This window comes from Tupaia chinensis, unplaced genomic scaffold, assembly GCF_000334495.1.
Source record: "Tupaia chinensis unplaced genomic scaffold, TupChi_1.0 Scaffold145147_1, whole genome shotgun sequence".
NCBI classification, from domain to species: Eukaryota; Metazoa; Chordata; class Mammalia; order Scandentia; family Tupaiidae; genus Tupaia; species Tupaia belangeri.
In genome coordinates, this window is record NW_006205007.1 from 3,645,718 (window position 1) to 3,667,111 (window position 21,394).

Here is a 21,394-nt window from a genome sequence, read left to right on the forward strand (position 1 = left end):
ACAGTTAAAACCCAGCATTTGTTCAGAGAGCACCTTGTGGTTTGAGGTAATAAGACCCAAGATGAAAATGGTATTTGTCACATTCAAGCAGCTGTATTCATGAGAGTGGAAGTGACTACCCTCTTACACACCCAGTTACTCCTTAGAACCCAGGTCTATATTTTGGCTGCCGTGGCAACAGTACAACAATGACAACTGGAGCCATCATGGCGATGTCAGTCCAAGGACGTTTTTGGATAAAGCAGCAGCCCTGATTCCCAATATAGAGAAGCAGAAAGAACATACAAAATAACCTGAGAAGTTGGCGCCCCTAGTACTCCTCGTATACGGAGGCGCTAGAAAATTCATAGTTATGTTTTTACGAGCCCAACAATTTTCTAGTGGCTGTTCTCTTGTAGAAAAACAACAACAACAACAAAAAGCATTTTGGGGAAACAGATTTCTGCAAATAGGGGCTATTTTTTTTTCATCTGAAACAAACTATGGAGGATATGTTATTCATTAATTTTGACCATGTTAATCCATTCATGTCCTTGTGACATAAATCACTTCATATCCTCATAGGCTGCTTTGGTTAATATGTGAAGAGAAACGACAGGTGTCATGTCGTGATAGAATCTTTAAAAGAAAGCTCAATTTGCAATTGTTCCTGCCTACAACTAAGACAAGTAGCAACATTCTAGAAGATAGACGCTTCGTCCGCCTGGAGCAAGAAGAGGTGGAGGAGAGTTGGCAGTTGTCCTGTGGGAAAAGTGTGATACAAGCAAAAACTACATCTGCGTTGTCTACTGCAACTTTGAAAATGTTATGGCAGTTGACTCTAAACCATCCTGATTACTCGGACAGTATGATTTGTAGAAATTCAAAGAATGTCTTTTTTTTTTTTTAATGTCTTGTCACAGAATACTTTCATGGAAATGACGCTTTGGCTCTCATCACCAGAAAAACATGGGCTTTTCTGTCCTGTCTAGAGGTACAGAGTAGAATCATGGCTGTATGGTCAAAGTATCTTCTTCAGGTAGAAACTTCAATTCTCAGTTGACGGACCCAGATTAATCATCTACTACCTGAGCTCCTATCCCCTCCTTCCAATTTCTCTAACTTGTGAATCAGCCAGTCCAACGGCAGACTCCTTCCATTGCCACGTTTGTTAGCCTTCGTCTCTGCTTTACCTTCACGCGCCACCTCTTCTCCCTCGTCATTTCTCTCCACTTACTGGTGTTCTCCGGTCTGACAACAAGAGAAAGTGATTATTACTATTTTATATAACTGATTCTGGCAAAGTGTTTGTGCTTCTGTTTCCACGGTAATTTAGACCGTTGCTGCTCTAAACAGAAAGTAAAGTTAGATGTTGTCCTCATAGAATCTTTGCTAAATGATACCAGTTCCATTGGCGTATATATATATATATATATATAAATATATATATATATGCAAAAGAGTATCTGGATCATTTGACATACAGGTAAACTAGGACAAATGTACTTTTAAAGCAGTCCTACTGTGTCTCTCTGTTATTCATTAATTTTGACCATGTTAATCCATTCATGTCCTTGTGACATAAATCACTTCATATCCTCATAGGCTGCTTTGGTTAATGATATGTGAAGAGAAACGACAGGTGTCATGTCGTGATAGAATCTTTAAAAGAAAGCTCAATTTGCAATTGTTCCTGCCTACAACTAAGACAAGTAGCAACATTCTAGAAGATAGACGCTTCGTCCGCCTGGAGCGAGAAGAGGTGGAGGAGAGTTGGCAGTTGTCCTGTGGGAAAAGTGTGATACAAGCAAAAACTACATCTGCGTTGTCTACTGCAACTTTGAAAATGTTATGGCAGTTGACTCTAAACCATCCTGATTACTCGGACAGTATGATTTGTAGAAATTCAAAGAATGTCTTTTTTTTTTTTTAATGTCTTGTCACAGAATACTTTCATGGAAATGACGCTTTGGCTCTCATCACCAGAAAAACATGGGCTTTTCTGTCCTGTCTAGAGGTACAGAGTAGAATCATGGCTGTATGGTCAAAGTATCTTCTTCAGGTAGAAACTTCAATTCTCAGTTGACGGACCCAGATTAATCATCTACTACCTGAGCTCCTATCCCCTCCTTCCAATTTCTCTAACTTGTGAATCAGCCAGTCCAACGGCAGACTCCTTCCATTGCCACGTTTGTTAGCCTTCGTCTCTGCTTTACCTTCACGCGCCACCTCTTCTCCCTCGTCATTTCTCTCCACTTACTGGTGTTCTCCGGTCTGACAACAAGAGAAAGTGATTATTACTATTTTATATAACTGATTCTGGCAAAGTGTTTGTGCTTCTGTTTCCACGGTAATTTAGACCGTTGCTGCTCTAAACAGAAAGTAAAGTTAGATGTTGTCCTCATAGAATCTTTGCTAAATGATACCAGTTCCATTGGCGTATATATATATATATATATATATATATATATATATATGCAAAAGAGTATCTGGATCATTTGACATACAGGTAAACTAGGACAAATGTAATTTTAAAGCAGTCCTACTGTGTCTCTCTGTTTATTTCTGGGCTCAAACCAGAACAACAACTTGAATAATACTTCTATGAGCATGCATAAATACATAAAAAAACGGTGTGGGACATGTGTATGTGTACATATGTCTGCTTGTGTGGTTAAAGTAAAAAGAAATGAGAAATGACACAATTACATTTGTTCTTATCTCCAGAATTAACCGTAATAAAACTCTGCCCATACTTACAGGCCATGGGGACTTACAGAAAAGTCCAAATAGAGGCACGGTGTGTACTTTATATTACTGATCACAAGCAAATGTTTTTTACCAGCCACAGAAAATAAATTTTAAAATTGTATGATGCATTAAGGTATGGCATAATTTTTTTGTTTCTAAAATGGTTATTTTTCTCCTTTACAGAATCACTTTTCTGGAAAATAGAGGTTTTGCACATGAACTAATAATTATCCTTTCCATCTACATCATATGCACCAATATAAAGTGTCTCTATAAGACATTTAAAAGGAAACAAACATATCTTATTCCATAGAATAAAAAGATTGGCTTAAAACAAGTTGATAGCTCTCAAATGTAATATGTATGTTGATGGAAAAATCATTTTATTTAGATGATTCATTTTTTCCATTTATTACAGTAGGTAACAGCATTTTCTATTTAAAATTATTTCAATTTAGTTTTCTCTGTCGACTATTGACAGAAAATTCAGTAATCATTTTTTTAAAATAGTAAAAATCCTTATGTCACCCATACCTACAAATATGTCAAATTTATTTCACTGTAACAATATTATAGCTTTAGGTTTTACTTGAATGGTTCACATTCCAGAGTTCATATCTTCCCTTCTGCGAATCCCAAAGTTAAAATTATTTATACAGGATTTAATTTGTCAATGCAACAATAATTATGATACTTTTTTAGAACTCATGATAGTTATGGCTTTCAATAGGGGATTTTTAAAAGAAAACTCCCCTACCAGAGTTACCCACATGCACCTTTTAAATGTGAAAATCCGCTTTGCATTGTTCATGGTCTTTATTAAGAAGACCGTGGACTTCAACACTAAAAATATCTGAAAAGATTTTGGAGTGTTCCAGAAAATTCCTGCACAATCATTTTTTTCTGGTGATTAAATTAGTCATGTGCCTGTAGATAGTTCAAGGCAGAGGTAGGCAGAGGTGGGGGACTTTATATTTTCTAAGCACCCTCCAGGCCCAAACTTTTTCATCACTTTACATGTATTAGCACAATTCAGGTTCATAATCAGTCTATGACGAAGCGATTATTATCTCCTGGTTACGAGCTCAGGAAGGAGAGTACTATGACAAAGTCCACACATCCGGTAAGAAATGGAGTAAGAATTCAGTTTAGGTCTGTTCAGCTTCGATGTCTGTATTATTCCATTATCCCCTATTTCCCAGAGAGTAAAATGACTACTTTGCTAATTATTACATTCCAATAATTTGGGATTTATTTTCAAATGGATTGTCTGCAAGTAGTTGGCCAGTTTCCCCTTACAAAGTTAACTTAAAATGACAGAGATGTATGGTTCGAATTATTTGTTCCTTTAAATTGATCTGGAACTTGACACGGTAAGCTAACAAGAATTACTGAGAGAAACATCTTTAATGGAGCCATAAAATGTATAAGAAATTTTCTGTTTTCTAGATAGCTGCCTTTTGCTGCTTACTAATTCATCTTATTAATGGAGGGTTGAACTGATTCCTCAGAACCGCATGTGTCTGTTTCCTCACCTTTCCCCCCACTTCCTCCTCTTCTTTTTTTATTATTAATTTTTTTAATGGTTTGACATGTTACAGATGAGGAAGATACTTGATCCCTTTCCATTTATCCAAGATTTGGAAAAATCTGATCAAATTATTCTCTCTTGTAAGCCAAAGAAAACATGAATACACGGCATTTTATCTACTGTCTATAGAGTTCTGCTGTTTTCAGCCTGCTTCCTTCTCAGATCAGATCCCGGACGTATCTCTAATTCTAGACTTATAATTCTCAGGAGGTGCTGTGCTTTTTCTTTTCAAACTTATATAAAATCTTTGGTATTTTTCCACTCATGTTTATAATTCTGACTTTGATTTTGGCATTCGCATTTTCTAAATTTTAAAGGAAGACATTTCTACCGTACTTTGTTCCTCTTTTAAGATTTGTTGCAAAATTCTAATTAACAGATTGAACAACAAAAGAACCCACTGAACACCCACTAGAATTTTTTTTAAAAGGGGGAAAACATTCTATAAAAAAACACTGAACACTGTAAGATACACACTGATGCACACCTACTTCTTAATGAAATTCATCACCACCTAAATTCAGTTCCTTCTTCCCCACATCATCGCCTCTGCCCCCTCTACAGACACACACACCAGTCCCCATAAGAACTTGATGTTGTTTTTTGGGAGGTTTTTTTTTTCTTTTTAAAATTTTGCTATAGGGTGTGCATACTTGCTGAAAAGAGACAGAAAGAGAGAGAAAGTGAGAAAGCACCCCCCAGGGAGATGGCCAGGTGGCAAATCCATCTCTGTTTTTCTCTCAGGATTTTGGGCATGTACACACATATGCCCAGTGTGTCCTTTAAGCCATCGGATCCATCCATGACCCTAACTGCAGAGCTGGCCATGAGGGATCCAGCTGCTTAACCACCATACCACCACCTGGTCCAAGACCAATTTGAACAGCAAAGCCACCATAATATACACTTTCAAAAGTGTTTGTGAAACTGGATTCGGGGGTTTGTGATTCAAATAAATGGGAGGATAATTTCTTTGCTATTTGAATTCCATTTTGTCATGTCAACTACATTATCTGCTTTCTTCGTGCCATCATAACTCAAAGACCTTTTTAAAAAATTATTCTCTTTGCTGGAAATAATATAATACAATTAACTAAATTTTTATTGTTGATACTTTTAAGAAAAAAGACCTTATTTTCAGCAAATTAACCAGTAATAATTAGACAGAAGCCAAAATCACACTGTAGAAAGAACTTATGATGATATATATATAATAGCAAAGTAGAACAATTTTCATTTAGTTTTTAACATAAAGTACATGACAGGTAGTGTTCAATCATTTTGTAATTTAAATCCAAGAAGATACCACTTTGGTTTCTACATATTATAGGTGGAAACATACATAGCACAGGTGTAAAAATGAAGACACACTTGCTTATACACAATTTCTTTATGTTTCAGAGGGAAAATGCTTAACAATTTTTACATATGCAAGGTTTAATCCATAAAGAGAATAGGCATATCTTATCTTCTATTCAGCTAACAGGTTTTAGCAGTTTTCTGAATACTTATGAGTAGCTCAGAAATTCATATAAGTTCATGTAATTCACACAGCATCTGTTGTGAAAAAATAAAGTGATAATTTACATCCAATTAAAATATTTTTATTAGATAAAATGCTTTAATAAATCCACAAATTCCTATAAGAAAACAATATTCATTGGGAATGAAACATCACTTTTCTATAGAGCATGAAAAAAGATCAAAGGTTGGTCAACTACGAAAGGAATGAGTCTAAACCTTTTATGTAAAATCTTAATTTGTTGATAACTTAAAAAAAAAACTGTGTCCTTACTGTCTTACAATTTATGTAAGTTATTTAAAAGCATTTTTGCTTGGTGGGTGCATTCTTATTAAACTGCTCAAAAATGTATCTAGCAAACTCTTTCTACTTGAAGTATAGATTTCAGTACTGCTTACGCAGGATCACCTTTCTGTCTTTTCAATGCCTGACAATTATATTATAAGGGGCTAAGTGCAGTGATGGCTTAAAAGGCAGTCAAAATTTTCTATCTTAAATTTCTTTTTCTGATAGAAGGGTTCTTTACCTTTAAAAATAAGCTTATATCCAATTTGGCAGGCAATTATGCAAATGAATTCTGTAAGGGCAGATTCCAATGGTAAAACATAAAATAAACTTAAGGAAAAAGGGGGAGTTAAGTAAAGAGAAAGTTGGTGGGTCTTGCTATTTTTTTTTTTGTACTTTAAATATTTTTAGGCCTCTTCACCACTGCTGTTGGGTCATTTCTCTTAGTTATACTAAAGAGCCTTTGTCAGTCTGGAGGAGGCAGCCATGTGTCCATGAAAGCTTATTTAGTACAGAGAGGACAGATGGCCTGGAATTGCTGAAGAAGACCTTAAGATATATTTAAAAGAGGAAAGGCAAAGAAACAATAAGGGAGGAAATAAATTAGAGAAGAGGCAAATGTGTGATAAAGAAAATACACACACACACACGCACACACACACAAAGTGGAGGCAGACTATAACGTGGTAAAAGTAGGAAGTGATTTTTTTTTTTTTTTTATAGATTTGCCTTTTCTTTAGAAACTTTAGTTTTCCTTATTGTCGGTCTGTTGTCTTTTTAGCAGCAACCTGACAGTCACAGTCACTACTGTTTGAGCTCAGTCTGTCTTGGTGATGTATAATAAACCTTTTGCTTCTTATAGCATCTAAACTTGAAATGTGGATTTTTGAATTGTGAAACCTCAAGGGCTTTATTTAAATCAAAATAAGTTAAATTGTAATCCCTGACACTAAGCACCAAAGTTTTAACACAATTTGTTTTAGAGTCTATCATAATTAATTTATCTTGCTTAGCATTTTATTTTACATATTTTTCTCTTATATTAAGAAAACACACACACAAACTGTCCCAGTCAAAACCTTCCAAAGGATATTTTATGTGTACTGGGGACGAGAGAGGAAATGAGGATGGTGGAATAGATGGGTTTTGGGGACACCGGTGTTTTCAAATAGAGTCTTTCTGAGATAAAATTTAAAAAGCGACGTTAATGGATTACTTCTTATGTATTTTTTGAAGTTATAGTAACCGTTTCCCATTTTCTTCAGATTTATTGTAGCTCAACCAGGCTCCGACTCTGCCAGGTAATGGAGGACTATTGCTTCAATTGCCAGGTTTTGTACTGCTCCTAAAACAAATATTAGATTCCAAATTTTTTCTACTGCCTTCTGAGTTGTCATGGTTATCAAATGACACCTTCTCTAAATTCTCTCTCATTTTAACTCTTTTCCCTGATTTGTATAAACAAGCTGCTTGAAAATCAAGACCAAAAAACAAAAAAGAAAACTAAACTAAAAAACAAATTTGGGTGCTCTAAGAAGCAGTAACAGAAGCAAGAAGAAAAGAAATATTTTGTTAACCACAGATTAAAATTTAAAAGATTTTTATCCAGAGGCATGAAATGTCATTACATATAAGAAGTCTAGGGGGAAGAAAAATACCTGCTTTATGTAATGGTCTCTGAACAAGCTCTTGGTAACTTGCTGCCTGCTAAGTTACTCTTGAATTGTGGTTAGAGCTTCTCGGCAACACCCTCCCAAACACTGCCCACCCCCAACCACCAGCAGCAGGGAGACAGGCAGCATGATGCTGGATCATTCTAAAGTAAATATAGGGAATATTTTTTTGGATACAAGCACCTTTAAAAATAGAATGGCAAGAAAATTTATAAACAGCATTTGAAAATGTACAATACTTTTGTCTTACAAAAACATCTGTTGCTCAGATGAGTGTTTTGCACACTGAGAGATTCAGATCAAGCCTCAGAAGGTGTGTCGGGTGGTGGCTCTCTGTGGCCTGGGGTCTAGGGAGGTCAGCCTGCCTCCCCGGCCTGTTGGCTCAGCAATTTCCCAGTGGTCAGCCAGTCTTCCCATAATCACATGCTGGCGCCCCAAGCCTGTTTCTTAACTGTACTCTGTACCTTCTAATGAAAGCATCCTAAAATATCCTCAACCACTCAAATTCTGGGGCAGCCGTGATCTCAGACTGGACTGCTGGATAGACATTCGCTCAGACAGAATGGCTGATAAAAATCTCCCTGCCATGAAGACTGAGGTGTTAGCTCTTCTTTGGCTTGTTTTTGTCACTTTGTAGCACATGATTACATAAAAGAATGCCAAAGTCACTGAGCTGCAGATGATTAGGGAATGCCAACCCAAGAAGCAACACCATGATTTCATGGAACCTGGAGTCATTTATAATAGAAAAAAAAAAAAAATCATAAAAGAACTTGTTTTGTGTTTAAAGCAACAAGTACAACCACAGAAAACCACCTGTGAAGATCAAAATCAAAACAGGTAACACGTGTTAGTTATTTGAAATTGTAATTGGCTTTCATATACCAATGGGAAATGGTGCTGTTTCTTGCGAAGTAGCACTCCCAGTACTATGTTATGGAGGAGCTGCACCGGAATGACTGTGGTGAATGCTGCTACCGGGCTACGTAGTCTCTACGGTGAGCTGCGGAAGTTTGAGGAAATAAAACATGAGGAGGCACTGCCTTTCACAGAGAGTTCAACTGGAAGAGCAGGCCCAGGAAAAGGAACCTTATCTACATTCAATAGGTGTTTTTCTGGGTACTTTATCTTCTCAAACCTTTGGGTGCTCAAATAAGATAAACTCAGTGTTTTAGTCCAATGATATTTGAACAGAAAAAAAAAAAAAAAAAGCAATAGCTTCTTAGAGAAATGACCAGAAAATAAAATGTACATTAAAAAACCAGAGAGATTCATTTTGCTATTTCACCTTGTGTTACAGCATTGTAAAAGCTTTGAAATCTCTTTTCAAAATAATGCTTAGATATACGGCAAGACGCACACAAGTTGATTCTTATATTACCTAGAGTGTCCATTTGAACTAGGTCCCTGGTATTAAACCTTTTATTTTCTTCAAGAGAAAACTTTTACTTGTTAAAAAAAAAGGAAAATAAGCTGACAAGGTTTTGTTCAAATACAGAATATTATCGTTTATATGATAGTGAAGTTTTCAATAGTACCGTTTATATGATAGTGAAGTTTTCCCTAAAAGTATTCTTTGTAAATGATTGAATGAAGAGGAAAAAAAATTATTATCTCTGTTCTGGGGAGTTTTATTCCATAAGCTACACTTGCTCCTAAATATTACAGTATTAAAATATGTCGATCTGTTGTATAGCAAGTAACAGACAAGACACTAATGAAGATTTCTCTCATGCATTTAAATGAAGCTTTCTCATGACTATAAAAATATATCAAAATTTCAAATTCTAATTTCATGTTGTCTGTAACTTACCCATTTCCCATGATAAGATTCAGAGTTCAAATCTATGTACCTTATTTTACTGAGTCTGTAATGTTTGGAAGTATCAGAAATACATTTACATACAGTATGCAAACATGCAAACACATACATATGAGGGAACTTCAAGAAGTTTGCGGAAAAATGGAATTAAAGTACAAGTTTATTTTGGTGCCAAAAATTGAAAATCCATGTATGGTTTTTTAGACCATACATTTCCCATGAACTTGTAGACGACTCCTAGTATATATCTCACATGTATTATTTATACCATTATATACATATCATTATCTATTTAACAATAACCTGCTTCTTACAACTAGGGGAAAATGGCACAAATCAGTTTCCCCTAGGATCTCTCTGGGTCTTTGGCTACTGTCTTGTTTTGCTTTCTCCACTGGGAGAGAAGTATGAAGCAGACCTCCTAAGAATCACAAACAGTGTTGAAAACAAGGAAGAGTCAATTTACTTTGCTAATTTTTGACATGCTACTTTCTTTAACTGCAGAACTCTTTTTTTTTTCTCTTTTCAGAATCAGTTAATTTTTTTTTTTTTTTGTAATCTATTTTTTCCCCTAGAAAGTAACCCCTTGTGTCCTACCTTAGGCTCCTCACTGAATGATCTCTTTTTCTTCTAATTATATTTCTTCACCTTGGGAGGGACTCACACCGCTTCAGGATAAGCAACCCAACAGAGCCTAAGGTCAGGTGTGCCCTAGAATCTAACTCTAGAAATTACAATCACGGAAAAGAACAGGAGAGGGAAAGGAGAGGCAGAGTAGGGAATTTGTAACCATATTGAGGCTCGTTCTAAGGAATAATTAACCGAACAGCATCCTATGCTACATCATGTGCTTCAAAGCTCAGAGGACAGGCTGAAAAATTCAGAAAACTGTTCTGAATTCTGTTACCTAAAAGCAATGGGGTTAACAAATTCGTGGTACCACTAGCCAAGTCTTTGAGTTTTATTTCTTAAGTATTTCTTGTTCTGGGGCCCAAAACTTAGGCTTCTATTCACAAATGGGCGCAACACAAAGTATACCAGTGGCATAGCCCATTAAAGATACTCGCATTGAAAACATCCAAAGAAGAAATCCTCTTAATTTGATAGATGGTTTTTACTCTTTTTAAAATGAGGCTCAATAAAGCAGTACCTTGGGGATCAACCAACGATTCCTAAGATAATTCTTCAAGTAAAAGGGACTTCTATTTTGGGAAAAGCAGGAGGACCTTTGTGAACTATAAACTCTTCAGGTAGAGGAATTGTAGGTAGGAAAGAGAGGAACATTAGCAGGGCTCTTAAACCAAATCTTCAGCTGGGCTTTTGTTTCACTCATATGCAAATTTGTGCACTGCTTCATTTGAATATTTATTTACTGCATTTGTGAAGGAAATTGGGGGATTATAGCCTCTTCCCAGCTGTGTTTTAGTTAATGACTGGTCAGCCTATTAGCCTGCTCTACTAAACGGATTCTCTGCACAATCAACACCTTTTTATTTTTTTTTTTCCTGACTAGAAATTCTTCACATAAACAACAGTGAGGGGAAAATCAGCACACCACATCCAGGGAGAGTTGTGCACCAAAAAAAAAAAAAAAAAAAAAATGTTCTCCCAAAACATGAGTAATGAGCAAGAAAGGTATTTGATGATGGTGACGTCTGCATTTTTATAATAAATGAAACATTTTCTATCAAATGTTGTCTGATGGAAAGGGACTTAGCTCATCAAAACGTCATTGAAAACTGATTAAAGATGCTGTTCCACGTGATCTTTCTCTTCCTTTTCTTGTTCTTGCGGAGGTATTGATAAACACGTGCATCCATGAAAGTTTCATACGTTTCTTGGGCAATTCTTGATATTTGACATATTCATTGGATGCATGAATTCACTATTTCCTATTTTCTCACTGTCAAAATTACACAGGAAAAAAGGTAAATGACATTTCTTTAGTGATGAAGCCCAGAGTACTGTCATTGTTCAAATCAATTTATGTAATGGTATCAGTACTGGTCTTGAGATTAGAGACATGCATCATGATAAATTCACTTCGAGGAACTTCTAGGGAGCAAATCTGTAGATCAAAAAGCTCTAATATAATAACCTATGTCTCTTATTTTATCTTGTATTGATTGTTAGGAAAACTAGCATCTATTTTCTGGTATGTTTATATGTATCAATCAATAGGGAAAAATTTATCTTATTCCCAAAGTATCTGTCTTCTCTACATCCTTTCAAATTTTATTTAATATAGATCCACCCTTCTGGGTGAGAATATACAGTAGTTCTAATACTGTCAGAGTTAATCCAGAGAAATCAATGAACCAAATTCTTACCACTAAGTTTCTACATTTTTCAGGCTGGGTCTAAGAAAACCTGCACTTTAATTTGTTTTTATTAGTAAGCAAATCTTTATAAAACAAACTATTACTTATTAAAAGTATTGCTATTTAAGATGATTTATGTAAACAACTGATCTGTGCTTGTTTATGTCTGAAATATTGCTGCAAATAGGGAGAGCGCAGGAGAAAACTTGGGAGCAACATGGACATGGAAAATGTCATCAGGGCCAAATGATCATTTTTCATAGTTAAAAAACAGAATAGAATAGGGACCAGCAGTTGGCGTAATGACTGTGTCACTGGACTCCCATGTAATTAACTGCAATTAGAGTCCCGGACCCGGTGGCTTAAACTCATGCTGGGTGCGTGTGCGTGTGTGCCCAAGATCCCGAGAGGAGAATGGAGGAGAAGGGATTGCAGCGTGACCTGGGGGGTGATTTCTCGCTTTCTGTCTCTCTTTCTCTCTCTATCTCTCTGGCAAGCGCAAATGCCCTAGAGCAAAAATCTCTCCAAAAGGAAAATAGAAAATAATATGTTAGACTAACAACTCAAATGTTTACAGAACAAAACAAAATAACAAAGAGAGAGATGCTATCAGGCCTCATGGTATAACAATGAAAAGTAAAATTATGCCCATGAAAGAATATTAGAACATAAACGTTCTACCTAGGAAACCGTATTTAGCTTCTTCATTGCTAAGATCACATCCGTTCTGCCCACGAGAGTTCTAACTGCTCAGTACAGCAGAAAGAAGGTCCAGGTATGCCTTTCATCAGAAGTGAAGGGTGTCGTGGCAATGGCACCTTTGTTTCCCCTTTAAACATGAGTTTCTAAATCGTCTCATAAGCTCATCAGACATATTTCTTTTCCATTCCTTCTGCGGGGCAGAGGCAGACAGATTGCTGGATCAGATAGTGCAAGAGCGCAGGAGAAAACTTGGGAGCAACATGGACATGGAAAATGTCATCAGGGCCAAATGATCATTTTTCATAGTTAAAAAACAGAATAGAATAGGGACCAGCAGTTGGCGTAATGACTGTGTCACTGGACTCCCATGTAATTAACTGCAATTAGAGTCCCGGACCCGGTGGCTTAAACTCATGCTGGGTGCGTGTGCGTGTGTGCCCAAGATCCCGAGAGGAGAATGGAGGAGAAGGGATTGCAGCGTGACCAACCCCCCTGGGGGGTGATTTCTCGCTTTCTGTCTCTCTTTCTCTCTCTATCTCTCTGGCAAGCGCAAATGCCCTAGAGCAAAAATCTCTCCAAAAGGAAAATAGAAAATAATATGTTAGACTAACAACTCAAATGTTTACAGAACAAAACAAAATAACAAAGAGAGAGATGCTATCAGGCCTCATGGTATAACAATGAAAAGTAAAATTATGCCCATGAAAGAATATTAGAACATAAACGTTCTACCTAGGAAACCGTATTTAGCTTCTTCATTGCTAAGATCACATCCGTTCTGCCCACGAGAGTTCTAACTGCTCAGTACAGCAGAAAGAAGGTCCAGGTATGCCTTTCATCAGAAGTGAAGGGTGTCGTGGCAATGGCACCTTTGTTTCCCCTTTAAACATGAGTTTCTAAATCGTCTCATAAGCTCATCAGACATATTTCTTTTCCATTCCTTCTGCGGGGCAGAGGCAGACAGATTGCTGGATCAGATAGTGCAATACGCTCTATACTGCATTTGAAATGTGCCTTTTTTTAAAGCAGCAGATTTATTGATTTTCTTAAGTAGAAAATATGCACCCGGACATTAGACAAACACAGACTAAACACAGACTGAGGAAAAGCTGATAATTTGATTAAACTGACTGAGCTTTTGTTGTCTGTGTTTGGGGAATTTCCAATAACGTGCAAGTGCCAAGCGCCCCTCTTCTTCTGAATTTTACAATTCTAATCCCTCAGCACAATGAATGTTACAACTATACTGTATTTGGAGAACTGTTTTTCTTTAAGAAAATATTCTGATAAGCCCATGTAGTCCTTAGTTCGTAAGGAAGGTGAGATGGAGAAAACCTGGTCTTCTTCAGGATTTAGAACAGCTCAAATAGGGGTGATTCCTAGCCAGGAAAAAGCACCCCAGTATTGCTGTGAGTATCTCTGATAAAGGTTTATACTGCCCAGTAATAACAGGAGTTTGATCTTGTGAATAAAAAAGTGCTATTTGTTTTGTCCCATTTTAATTTAAAAAAGGAAATTTTTTAAATGTCAAAGGAAATAATTTTACATCTATCTCCGTAGTTATCATTTTCAAAAAAGGAAAGAAAACGCCACTTTCTTTTTTGTTTTTTTCTGCCCCGTTTTGCAACATCCTTACGTATATGAATCGTTGATTGCTAAGCTATAATGGATTAAATGCAATTAGCTCAATTTGGGGCCCAAATTGAGTGAAATATTTGAGGTTTATACTCCTGTACCATTTCCCAGGTCTTAGAGCCATTGGATTGTCTTGAGGTGTCAAAAAGCTCTATTTAATTTACCTTTGCAGATGCAGGCAATGAAATTAGTGGCAGCAGGTGTATGTGTGGGTGTGGAGCGACAGGGAGAGGGAGTATTAGCTGAAGTATGTGAGGATTACTGAGTTTTATGAATTAGTTGAATGAGACCTTGTGAACTTTTATTGTGAATATCTCTGAACTGTCCTTGTATCTCTTTTTTTTTTTTTTCTCATTTATATTATGAGATTTAGAACAAAGTCAAATTCCCTAATATTCTGCGAGGACCATGCTGTCAATTGACTGCCCCCAGATACTTCACTACAGGGACTTTCACCTTTCTTATCTCCTAGGCCTCCACTTGCTAGGTTTTCAATTCTTGTTGTAAGTTGTTCTGCTTTTCCCATCGAGACTGTTCTTTCACAATGTGTTTTCTTTCTTCCTTCCTTCCTTCCTTCCTTCCTTCCTTTCTTTTTTTCTCTGGCTCAATTCTAATGATTTTTTTTTTAAGTTTATTTTTTTCTAAGAGGAAGAGAGAGACAAGGCACCCCAACAAAGTCCCCACACAGCCCATCTTCACTGGCCCTGATCCCTGACACGGGCACACCCCATGTGCACAGGGATGTCTGGGACATGAACCCAGGATCCTTCTCACGTGGGTCCAGTTTTGCCACCATGGCGCCTCTGCCTGGTCCTACTCCTCAGGTTTTTAGATCTTATTATAATGATTTTTTTTCCACCTTTTTTCACTTTCTGCCCATTCCAGTTTATGTGCAGTTCACTGGATTTCTCTTCCAAAACTTTCCAGGCCAGCTCATTTGACGAGTGAGAAATCTGATCACACATTGTACAAATCCCTGTCCTTACCTTTGAAAGTCTGGATTCTTTTCCTCTGCCTACACCATATTTTATTTATTCATTTTTTCTAAGCATAAACTTGGACTCCAAACAAGTTATCATTATGGTGACCGGATATAGTCAATTTAGACATCACTGATTTTTTTTTTTTTTTTAACAAGAGCCAATCATAGATGGGACAACAAAAATATGAGTAAGATAATTCCAATCTCGCTCTTAGTTGTTGAATACAGTTTGATTACAGAGTCTATTGTTCTTTTTAAATTTCCTTCAAGTTAAAAATATTGATGACAAATTAAGTTAATTCTGAAGTTTAAAATCATTTTGCCTTCTTTGTATTAAGATGGGAATTCATTTAATGATTTCTCTCAGCTAGCCTAAGGATGCTTAAACCAACCCACATAGGAGACAGACTTAAAGACAATTCAAATCTATACTTTTTCTAATTTGCCTCTCTGCTTTTTCAAGTGTATGAAGAAGATCATTTCCACCAACTCCTTTTGGCCCTGCATAAACTCATTACGAAAAATAATGTATAAGGCAAAAACGAGCTGCCAATTTTTATACTATTATTATTAGATGTTTGAGTATTATCCCAATAACCCTCTGGTGGCAATTCAAATATATCTCATCTCATTCTATACTTAATAATTTTGTATTTAGAAATTTTATGAATGCATATATAAATAGAAAAAAGGACATATACATACAGATTATTTTGAGTTCTAGGAACTCAATCCCACTTAACCAAATTATGGCACCTTTTAATCTGAGATTCATTTTCTTTCTTTGGTAGTCTACTCTTTTGTAAAGAGTCTGGGGCAAAGGGGAAGTATTCTTTCTTTTTTTTGTGTGTGTGTTTTGTTTTGTTTTTGTTTGCTATAGGGCATGTGTGCTCCCAAGAGACAGACAGAGAGAAAGAGAGGAAAATAAGAGATCACCCCACCCAGTGGGGATGTCCACAATGCAATCCCCTCTCCATTCTCCTCTCAGAATTTTGGACATGCATGCACACACGCCTGGTGAGTTTTTTAAGCCCTCAGTCAGCAACTCAACTGGTATAGTTGGGTGTGGGATCCGGCTGCCTTAACCCCACACCACCTGCTGGCCCACGTCGTTTTCACAGATTGCATCAGATATGACAGTCAGATGTTTAGTACTGGCATGTAATAGTTTTCTTCAGAGGAGTCAGTTTGGAGGTTGAATGACAAGTCAGAAAATCTATGTTCACTTTGAGATTAGACCGTCAGTAATTTATTTACTTTTTCTCAGTCTCTCTCTCTTTTTTAATTTGCAAAATAGCAATGCTGGAATAAATGTCTCTCCCAGATCAGGTTCTAAATTAATATTTATGATCTATGGATTTTTATTTTCTCTTTGTGAAGCCCTTTCTTTTGATGATGATGAGACTCCTTGACCTTGATGATCAAGGCCATCACTGTGTTCTTGACTATCTGGGTATTGAGTCAAACTCCTACTACCCACACTCCATGAACATGAATTCAACCAGAAACTGCAATGTGGGTGGTGTAGATGAGTGCTCTTGCAGTCACAGGAAGCTTGACCAAAAGGTATCAACGGAAAGGAAACACACGTGGAAATATCCTGTCACCTGTACTGCAACCTCCCCCAGCCCACCGGACCCTTTCATGGGATCTCCCAAGCATGGCCACCCACAGCTGCCAGCTCCCCGAACTTCTCAGCTCTCTCTCAAAACATTATCAAATAGAAACTTCCATGACACATGCTCTGCTGATAATGTATCTCCCCTAAAACTTCAAATAACCAACTTGTCTTACAAGATTTAATTACATTTTTTACTCACAACTTTCTATGTAGTTCTTCATGGTATCTGAAATTTGCTGGACCTACATCGAATTGAGGGAAAAGGAAGACTTTGTGGTTTCTAGCAATGTTATTTCCTATAAGAAAAATGTTTAAAATAATTGCGCCTTACAAATAGTTTATTAAATTACTTGAAAAATAGCAGAAGCTTTCATTAATTGGCAATACTTTAAAAAGATTAATCTTATCTCTTCCCCAAAATAATTATTCAGCTCTTTAATTTGAGTTGTTTTTATGGATATAATTCTTTTCATTTCACAGATACATTTATTAAAGATATGATTTTATTACAGACTAAATATGACCAAATATCAGCTGTAATTTTGTCTGAAAAGCCATTACTCTCTTAAAAATTTTATTTATCCTAACATAGATACATATAGTCATGCAAACAAAGTTACAGTTACCCCTTTTGTCATACAAACATGGAGGTTTTAAAGATTCAGCTGCCCATGTCATGTCGTTCTATCAATGAAACATGTTCAGAAAAAAGGCAGCTTCCTCTAGCCATTTCTAGTATTACAATCATTCTAAGTGGTTAATCTAAGAAATAACCCCTACTATTGGGTTATCGGAAAAGTCAGGATGTGTTTTTTTTCCTATGCAAAAATTCTCATGACTTTTTTGACAACCTAATATTAAAGAAATTTTCATATCCTAATTCTCTTATTTTGTATGTATTCTAGAGCCATTACTCAAGACTTAACCCATGTGATTTAAACAGACCTGTATGAATCCAGACAATTTGTTTGGTGGGAGAAAAGGGGGGGGGTCTTACATAAATAAGACCTAGTTCCAGGCACAAGGTTATTCCCAAGCGATGGAAGGAGACAGGAAGGGCTATAAGAAACCCTTATAGAATGTGGTAAGCAGATTACATTTGAAAACATGTGTGTTTGTGTCCATGATACAATTTTGACAGGGAGAAACAGGGACGATTTCAAGTGAGGCTGACATCTGTGTTGCCCTTTGAAGGAAGGAAGATTTCAACAAATGGGAAAAGCAGAGAAGTCTCTTGACCACTTGACGGCAGCAGCATCACCAGTGTGTGACCGCCTGAATGCATCCGAGAATGGTGGGGAGAGGCGGCTGTCCTAGTGCAGAGCATTTAAGGGGAGCTTGGAGGTGGGTGCATCACAATAGTCTCCATCTGATTTGCAGTGGGCTTGGAAAGTCAGGATAAAGTCTCAGGTTTTGTTTCGTGTTATAGGCAGTAAGGACCCATGGATGTGGATAGAGATATGAGAAAATAAGTATCTTACAAGGATAAACCTAGAGACAGGAATGAGCTGTTGAGATGGACTCGTTCAGGGAGAGGCTACAGTAACGTGGATGAAGTACAAGCAAAGTCTGAAAAAATAATGTCAATAGAAATTAAATGAAGCTATTGGTGGACAAGAAATTGCAGAAGAAGAATCAGAGATCGTGAAGGCTGCTAAGTATACATCCGTAGGAGCAATGTGAGGATGCCAAAGAGATCGGAGTTTGGATTACTGCAAGAGTGATGTAACTAGGAGTATAAAATATACAGAGAAACGGCATGGAAGATCACAGAGGGTGTCCTCTTCTTTAAACGCATATTAATTAGGAGCTATCCAAATAGCCCTGGAAAAGTAAGCTGTGGCAGTTTCATCGTGATCCAGCAGACTAGCGGATGCTTGAGCATATTTTACACTGGAAAAAGGTGTCTACAATGCACATGTTAAATGAATTGAAAAGCCAGATCATGAACCAGCTAAAAAGACTGTCAGAAGTAATTGTCTTTACTTCTGAAGTGTTCTTTCTGTCAGCTGCTTAAAACGTCACGTCTCCTTTCCTCAGGCCTGACCCTTCCTCAGGCCTGGTTTTCCAATTATGGCCTGAGTTATAAAGTTAGAGTGAAGAAAAGGTTGGATATCATCTTCATGGGGTGAAATAAAGTCTTTGGAAGTGGAGAGTATATCATGAAATACAGAATGAATCACGAGAAAAGAGAAAGGGACCTGAGGGAATGGCCTAGATTTAGGTTTGTCAATGGAGCGAGAGAAACTAGAGAAGGCCCGATGACAGTCACTAGAGGAGAATCCAGAGAAACTCTCAGAAAAGTCGCCTTTCCTGGAAAGCTGAAAGGAGAAGTGGTCAAAAATTCCCAGAGGCTTTGGTGAGATTCGTGTACACATTTCAGAGAAAGCAGCCAGAGAAGGGATGTTATAAGAAGAGTTTTGGATCCAGAGCAAAGTGTTCAGATACTGAAGGGAGACTCAGAGTAAGATTGAGCAGGACTGGTGAGTACGGAGCAGACAGGACAAAGCTGGTCAGTGAAATCAACAGTGCAGGGAAAGGGTCCGAATTTGTGTCAAACTGGTAATTAAGCTTAGTAGTCCACTAAAGAAATGATATGGAAGAACATATGAGGGATGAAGAAGAATTTGGTCAAGATAATGCATCATTTGGTAAAATATTAATAAGCTCGTTAACCCCAAATTGTAATTGTAATGCCAAAATATCTGATGATTTGGAATTTTGTGATCAAATTTACTGATTCTATTGAACAACCTTACCATTACGTTGATGACGTTAGGTTTCAGATTTCAGAACAGTAGTCTGATGTGTATTGTACTTTGTCCTCTGAACACTTGGGTGTTGAGTCGATATCCCAATGTGATGGGCCTTTGGGAAGTCATTAGACTTAGACAAGGTCATCAGGGTGAGGCCTTCGTAGTGGGATTAGTGCCCTTATCATGAGACACAGGTGTTTGGTCTCCCTCTGCCACGTGATAAAACAAGAAAGCAGCCACGAGCAAGCCAGGATCTGAGGCTGCTCTAGAAACTGACCATGCCAACACCCGGATCTTGTTCTTTCAGTCCACAGAACTGCATTAAAGTAAATTTCTGTGGTTTAAGCCACCTATACTACTGTATTTGGTTACAGCAGCCCAAACTAAGACTTAGCCATTGTTTCTTTTCATTTTTTTTTCCATTTTTTCTTAATTTGGGGTATTTATAGATGGAACATCACATTACACTTTAAGATCATGAAACTTTATAAAACAAAATAAGCAGAATTCTGCCCTTTATAGGTTTGAAAAGAAATATAGCAATGAAAAAGCAAGCAAATCCAGAAGGAAAAAAAAAAAAAGAAGAAGAAGAAAGAATAGAACTATAACACTTTGGAAACTTTTAAAATGTCTTGCAAATGTCTTCAAGTAAAATACACTGAAAACAAGATCCACTGAAATTGATTGATCTCTTGTTTTGCTCCAGGCGCCTTCCCAAGCTCTCTCATTTACCCTCACAATAACTTATGAGAAAGAAAGAATATTACTACTATCTTTCTTTTATAGGTAAAAATAGGCTCAGGGAGATCAAAAACAACTTGCCCCAGTATTATAATGAAAGCACAATTACCTTGCAAGCCAATGAAAAGCTACGACGATTCTTCTGTAGCTTCATATATTTCGTAAGGTGTCCTTCCAAGAAAACTCAATTTTCCTGATTTTCTTACTTAGAGATAAAGCTACACCACAGGAAATACTTCATCTTAGCACATACTTTCTACCTCGCAAGCACAAAAGAGTGATAGTAAAACAGCAGAGGGGAAGATTAGTATACATGAAATGCTGAGGACAAGTCTTAGATTTCAAACGTTTAAAAGTGTCTGAAGTCTGCAATTTCAACTCGAGTTACCTTTCTAGACTACACAAAGCTACAGCGAAGCTCTAGTAGCCTGATCACTCTAAGTAAAAATGAGGACATCACTTCCCTAAAAGTGTCTCTTCTTTCTCAGTTGTAATCTTTTTAAAACACTGTCTATCCAAATTGGTTATAATCTTTAAATTTGGATTGTAAAAACACGGAGGAGAAATAGAACAATCTTCCAAGTGTAAGTCTGACAGTGTAGTTGTGTTGTCATTTCACAGAGCAAGCAACAAGGTCTGGCTGTATCTAGCCCAGGCATTTTTATGCTTAGTTGATTTTATTAATGAGTGCTCATTCAACCCCTCCAATATGTTGGCTCGAGCAGTTTTTGAGCTAGGTGGCTTGTGCTTTATTTAAATCAGTGTGTTGTATGGCTATAGAATAGAACATGCTTCCTGGGATTCTAGGTAGTAGGGGCAAGAAAAATTTTATTAGGAGGCCTTTGGGGCAACCTGCGGTTTTATATTTTTTTCAGGCAGAAGAAGAAGAAAGAATAGAACTATAACACTTTGGAAACTTTTAAAATGTCTTGCAAATGTCTTCAAGTAAAATACACTGAAAACAAGATCCACTGAAATTGATTGATCTCTTGTTTTGCTCCAGGCGCCTTCCC